Source organism: Lolium rigidum, chromosome 4 (genome assembly GCF_022539505.1).
Source record: "Lolium rigidum isolate FL_2022 chromosome 4, APGP_CSIRO_Lrig_0.1, whole genome shotgun sequence".
NCBI classification, from domain to species: Eukaryota; Viridiplantae; Streptophyta; class Magnoliopsida; order Poales; family Poaceae; genus Lolium; species Lolium rigidum.
The window spans coordinates 169,115,045-169,122,001 of record NC_061511.1 but is presented as its reverse complement, the minus strand read 5'-3'; the positions used below and the strand labels follow the sequence as shown (position 1 = coordinate 169,122,001).

Genomic DNA, 6,957 nt, shown 5'->3' with positions numbered 1-6,957 from the left:
TTACTGCGCAGTTCCAGATTTCTTTGTTGTCACGAATCTGAGCCCACTGCCCTGCAGGAAGCTCAGAAAATTATGCCAATTTACGTGCATGATCCTCAGATATGTACGCAACTTTCATTCAATTTGAGCATTTTCATTTGAGCAAGTCTGGTGCCATTTTAAAATTCGTCAATACGAACTGTTCTGTTTTGACAGATTCTGCCTTTTATTTCGCATTGCCTCTTTCGCTATGTTGGATGAATTTCTTTGATCCACTAATGTCCAGTAGCATTATGCAATGTCCAGAAGTGTTAAGAATGATTGTGTCACCTCTGAATATGTCAATTTATATTGTGCACTAACCCTCTAATGAGTTGTTTCGAGTTTGGTGTGGAGGAAGTTTTCAAGGATCAAGAGAGGAGTATGATGCAACATGATCAAGGAGAGTGAAAAGCTCTAAGCTTGGGGATGCACCCGGTGGTTCACCCCTGCATATATCAAGAAGACTCAAGCTGTCTAAGCTTGGGGATGCCCAAGGCATCCCCTTCTTCATCAACAAATTATCGGTTCCTCCCCGAAACTACATTTTTATTCGGCCACATCTTATGTGCTTTTTCTTGGAGCGTCGTTTTGTTTTTGTTTTTGTTTTGTTTGAATAAAATGGATCCTAGCATTCACTTTATGGGAGAGATACACACTCCGCTGTAGCATATGGACAAATATGTCCTTGGTTTCTACTCATAGTATTCATGGCGAAGTTTCTCCTTCGTTAAATTGTTATATGGTTGGAATTGGAAAATGATACATGTAGTAATTGCTATAAATGTTTTGGGTAATGTGATACTTGGCAATTGTTGTGCTCATGTTTAAGCTCTTGCATCATATGCTTTGCACCCATTAATGAAGAAATACATAGAGCATGCTAAAATTTGGTTTGCATATTTGGTTTCTCTAAGGTCTAGATAATTTCTAGTTTTGAGTTTGAACAACAAGGAAGACGGTATAGAGTATTATAATGCTTTCAATATGTCTTTTATGTGAGTTTTGCTGTACTAGTTCATCCTTGTGTTTGTTTCAAATAAGCCTTGCTAGCCTAAACCTTGTATCGAGAGGGAATACTTCTCATGCATCCAAAATACTTGAGCCAACCACTATGCCATTTGTGTCCACCATACCTACCTTCTACATGGTATTTTCCAGCCATTCCAAAGTAAATTGCTTGAGTGCTACCTTTAAAATTCCATCATTCACCTTTGCAATATATAGCTCATGGGACAAATAGCTTAAAAACTATTGTGGTATTGAATATGTAATTATGCACTTTATCTCTTATTAAGTTGCTTGTTGTGCGATAACCATGTTTATCTGGGAACGCCATCAACTCGTTGTTGAATTTCATGTGAGTTGCTATGCATGTTCGTCTTGTCTCGAAGTAAGGGCGATCTACACCGAGTTGAATGGTTTGAGCATGCATATTGTGAGAGAAGAACATTGGGCCGCTAACTAAAGCCATGATTCCATGGTGGAAGTTTCAGCTTTGGACAAACATCCTCAAATCTCTAATGAGAAAAGAATTAATTGTTGTTGAATGCTTAAAGCATTAAAAGAGGAGTCCATTATCTGTTGTCTATGTTGTCCCGGCATGGATGTCTAAGTTGAGAATAATCAAAAGCGAGAAATCCAAATGCGAGCTTTCTCCTTAGACCTTTGTACAGGCGGCATAGAGGTACCCCTTTGTGATACTTGGTTAAAGCATATGTATTGCGGTGATAATCCGGTAGTCCAAGCTAATATATATATATATATATATATATATATATATATATATATATATATATATATATAGGATAAATACTTCCTACCCCTGGGTGTAGTTACACCCATGTCCCGTGGTAAGTGCTCTCGCTTTTCTCTCGCCGTTTCCCTCGTCCACATCTCTAGCACTCCGTTCACCTATAGTCTGTCATGCCAGAGCGCTCCTTCGACTCCGCCTCGGCGCTCGCGTCACCGCGGGTCGACGCACGCAGCCATCCCCACGGCGGCCGCCAAGCTCAAGGCGGCTGCGGGCGGCATTAGCGGCGGCCAAGCACGCGGCCGGCGCCATCATCGTCGAGCTGCAGCAGGGCAGGGGCACGCGGTCAGGGCGCACAGCGTGGAGATGCCCCGGCGAGCTCGGCCTCGTCGCCCAGGTGTCCCGCCGATATGCCCGCTCTCATGGCCGAACTCGCCAAGCCCATGGCGGCGGCAGCATCCCTGCGCTTCTTGGTCCGCGCGGCCTGGAGCTCGTGCCGGAGCCGCTCTCGTCCCCGTTGCCGTACATGCCGTCGCCGTGTGTGAACCTCCCGGGGCTCGGCGCCGGGTCCACCATGGCCGGATCGGGCGAGACAGGGCTGCTGGGGTCGCTGGTGTAGATGGACGGGCACGTGTACTCGCTCGCCGCGGCGGGGGACCTGCTCTACACCAGCACCGACTCCAAGAACGTGCGGGTGTGGAAGGACCAGCTGGAGTTCGCCTGGTTCAAGTGCGGGAGCGGCCTTGTCAAGGCGATCTTGGTCGCCAGGGACGGCAGGATCTTCACGGCCACCAGGACGGCAAGGTCCGCGTCTGTCGCGCCTTCGCCGACGACCCCGCCGTGCACAAGTGCGTCGGTTCACTCCCGTGGCTCGGGGAGCTGCTGCGGAGCTCCGTTCGCCCCTCGCAATACGTGGAGACGGGCCGGCGGAAGCAGAGCTCGCTCTGGCTCTGACACTTCGACGCCGTGTCCTGTCTCAGCCTGGACGCCGAGGCCGGGATGATATACTCCGGGTCCTGGGATCGGACCTTCAATGTGTGGCGCATGGCCGACTCGCGGTGCCTCGAGTCCGTGCGCGCCCACGACGACGCGGTCAACCCGGTGGCAGCCGCAGGGTTCGACGCGCTGGCCTTCACGGGCTCGGCCGACGGCACGGTTAAGGTGTGGCGGCGGGAGGCCGAGAAGGGAGGCGCGACCAGGCACGTCATGGAGCGGGTGCTGCGCAAGGCCGACGGCGCGGTCACCGCCATCGCCGTGGCGTCCAACGCACGGGTCGTGTACGTCGCGTCGTCGGACAGGGCTGTGACGCACTGGCAATGGCGGCGGGGAGTTGCTCGGGAGAGCACGCCGTGGAACGGCGGCGCGCTGCGCGGGCATAGGATGGCCGTCCTACCGCTCGCCGTCGCCGGGCGCGTGGTGGTGAGCGGGTCCGCCGACCGGACCATATGCGTGTGGCGCCGCGACGAAGGCGCCGACCACTCCCCGCGCGCCGTGCTGGCCGGCCACACGGGCCCGGTGAAGTGCGTGGCCATGGACGAGGAGGAGTCCCTGGACCGCCGGTGGGTGGTGTACAGCGGCAGCCTCGACGGGTCCGTCAATGTGTGGCGCGTGTCCGACGCGCCGGACGCGGAGGTGGCGATGGGGCGGACGCCGGCGCACGTGTGGAAGGGCTCGCCGTCGATATGCCCACTCTCATAGCCGAGCTCGCCAAGCCCATGGCGGCGGCTGCACCCCTGCGCTTGTTGATCCGCGCGGCCTGGAGCTCGTGCCGGAGCCGCTCTCGTCCTTGGCGAGCGCACAGGGCCTGGGGCACGAGGCCTGGCGCTCTTGCTGGAACAGTTTATAATGTTTACAAGCTGAATTTGGCAAAATCCTTGATCGATATGGCAGAATCACAGAGCTCTTTGGTTTGCAAAAGTTAAGATGCAGGTCAGAAAGCAATGCTCCCAAAAGGTGTTAGATTGCATTCGGATACCATCTGAATATGCAAGATGCGGAACGGCTCACATGAACATATTTTTGTTTTTGAAATGGGGGAATAGCCCCATCCTCTGCATCCAAGCTCACATGAACATGATTACTCACGAGATCCAAGTAATGAACACTTGAACAGAACCTTTGAAATTTCTCAGTATGTGGTGAATACAGAGGGTACTGCTAAATATTAAGCGTAACGAGGATTCCACACACAACAGTACCTTAACCTGATGGTCATGCCATATGGTTGAGGTTGACCATAGGGTACATAAGAATTTAGACCAGAGTGACGGATGAATTTTTACGAAGGTGCTTTTTTTTTTTGCGAAGAAAACATCCAATCTATTCATCAACAATCAAGGCGATACAAAGAACACCAGAAGCAATAAGAATTACATCTAGGTCCGAAGACCACCTAGCGACGACTACAGACACTAGAGCGAGCCGAAGGCGCGCCGCTGCCATCACCCCTCCATGATCAGAGCCGGGCGAATCTTGTTGTAGAAGACGAGTCGGGAAGTCGTCGTGCTACGGCCACGAGAGGACCAGCGCACCACAGCCACAGCAACCGCCGCCGATGAAGAGATGCATAGATCGGAAGCCTCTAATTTTCGACACACAAACGGAGACGAACGACGATCGGATCCAACCGGATCCACCGCAGACACACACCGGCCAGATCCGACGAGATCCACCGGAGACAAACCTCCACACCCCCTCCAACAACGCTAGGGACGTCGTTGGAGCGGAGGCTGGGGGGGGAACCTTATTCCATCTTCAGAGAGCAGCCGCCGCCTGATCTCTCCAAAGAAGACGCAAAACCTAGCAAAACACAAAAAAAACCGTGAGGATGGAGCCCTCCCGCCGGCAGGGACCGGGAACCACCACGCGACCATGGCTCTGAGGCCACGGAGGCGGGCGGCCCGGAGGCGCCGCCGGCAGGAGGCGGAGATCCCGATCGCCTTTTAGATCGCTTTCCTGGCGGCTGGTGCGAAGCGGTAAAGAAAATAAATTCAACTTGGCTTTTACGAAGGTGCTTAACGAGTTGACGTTTGGCATCGGACCTATCTTAGGCAATGTTGGTTATATTTTTGGGTACTTAAGATTTGTGCTTGAAAACTTAAGTTGGGGTGCCAAATTAATATTTTTTACTGATTGATTTTTTACAAGATATACGACGGTTAAGTTCTGGTGACAAATAATTCTTCCTGACCTATAAAATGAGTGATGACATCAGACGTACCGATTTGCAGATTTGATTATCTTTTGAGATAATTTTTAGGTACTTTAAAATTTTGAACGGGTGCCGGCTAGTGATAATCAGACTCATAGTACCGAGAATTATCCAGGTATCGATTCTATTTATAGCTAGGTACCGAATGTATCTTTACTATTAAATGGGAGTTGGTCGTTTGACACTCAACGCACTTTGGTGGTCGTCATTAAAACAATCCGGACCATCCAATTTAGTCTCAAAGCCTCTGCTTAAAATCCATCCGTCAATACATCTAAACAACATTTAAGGAAATACATTATGTATGAATCAATCAGGGATAGCCACAATCACGGGAAGTTAAAAATAATAAGGAAAGGAGACTAGGGTGTACATCGCATTATACCAACCTATTTCACGCACTTGCTAGGAACATATCAAATCAAATCATTTATTTCCCTATTTTTTATCGGCGGACTAAATTATCTTTACTATTATATTGCAATACGTACGTCATAAAAAAATGTTTGATGTCAAATATTGGAGACATCAAAACCGTCCATTTGCCTTCAACAACAACACCTCGACGTGTAACCAATCTGCACCGTTCGTTTTACTTTCTCATCGTGTACCACTTCATTCTCTCATTAGCATTAGCGCATCAAATCTTTACTTGCCAAAATAATTCTTCCGTCAGCTCTAATATGGCAGGTTATAGGAGCAAATCAATCAATCAAATCTGAGTTGACAAATAGCATTTTTCTTTCTCAATATCCCAATGAGGACGTCTCTTTTCCATCACCCCAACCATATTTCCTTATTCATATCTCTCTCGTCAGCTATAGGATCCGGCATGGCGCACAACCAGTCGCCGCCTCGGACACGCTGGAGAGCACATGGTCGCCGGCTCGGGGTTGCCAATGAGGTGGCCCGCGCCACGCACCCGCCTCGCTGCTACCGCATGGCTCACTATGTACCGTCGCCCGATCCAATGAAGGTCGCCGCCTCCGTCGCCCTTGATGCCCGCCGCCTTGCCTTTCAGGTTAGGATTGCATTACCTATAGGACCATAACATCTCCTTCTATGTCTTCCAAGAGCGCTCCCCAAGAAATAATGGATCTTCCCCAAGAAGGCAAGAACTCTCATGCGCAGATAAAAAATTGGAATGTGCTCGTCGCGGTTAGCTTCTCATAGCTGGAACGGGAGATAAGGTACACTAAGATTGTAATACCTACCACATATGATAGTTTTTAAATTATCACTGTGATATTGACTCGACAGATTTCAGTTCTAGACAAAATGCCCCGGTAACCCTCCTAATGGCATAGTGGAAATATAAAGGCGAGATTTTACCCATTTTCTATTGTGACCACTGTATAAAATTGATATGATTAGAGGAAAAAAGCTTATTCATCATTTAATTTTATAATGACATAGATCATGTATAAGCTTCACTCATTTGTTTGTATATTCTATAGGGAATGTTAAAGAGGATGGAAGCTATTGTTGCAGACACACACTGCTGCATTTCCCCACTTTGTGTCCTTCCCTGGTCCTGTAGAGGTAAACTTGCATGGACATTTTCTTCCGGTGAATGATTGTGTTTGATTTTTGCAACATTTAGAGCTGCCGTCCAAGGTAGAGAGGAGAGCTAGATTTAGGGATTTTAATAATTATATACTTGTGTAAATTTTAATAGGATCATAGGATCATAACTAGCATTATTTGTTAACTTAATCAAATTGCTCACATCCATGACCGTCAATGTTGGATAATAGCACTACAGGTTTCATCTGTTTGTGAATGAGCTCTGATAGCTCCACCTCGGTGCCTCTTCGAGCTCACTTCCTCTCGCGCTGCATTTCCCCGCCCGTGTCCTTCCCTGGTACATGCATGCACCAGCTCCCCGGCTCCCACATGAAGATGACGGCTGGAAGCTCCCCGACGACAAACTTCTTCTTGCACTGCCGCCTCTACCGCGCCCTAATCCCCTCTC

The 6,957-nt window shown here is 49.2% G+C and overlaps 1 pseudogene; it reads left to right on the top strand.

The window, feature by feature from the left end:
* Positions 1–1,861: 1,861 nt before the first annotated feature.
* LOC124647779 lies at positions 1,862–3,469 on the top strand (annotated as a pseudogene).
* The last annotated feature ends 3,488 nt before the right edge of the window (positions 3,470–6,957 follow it).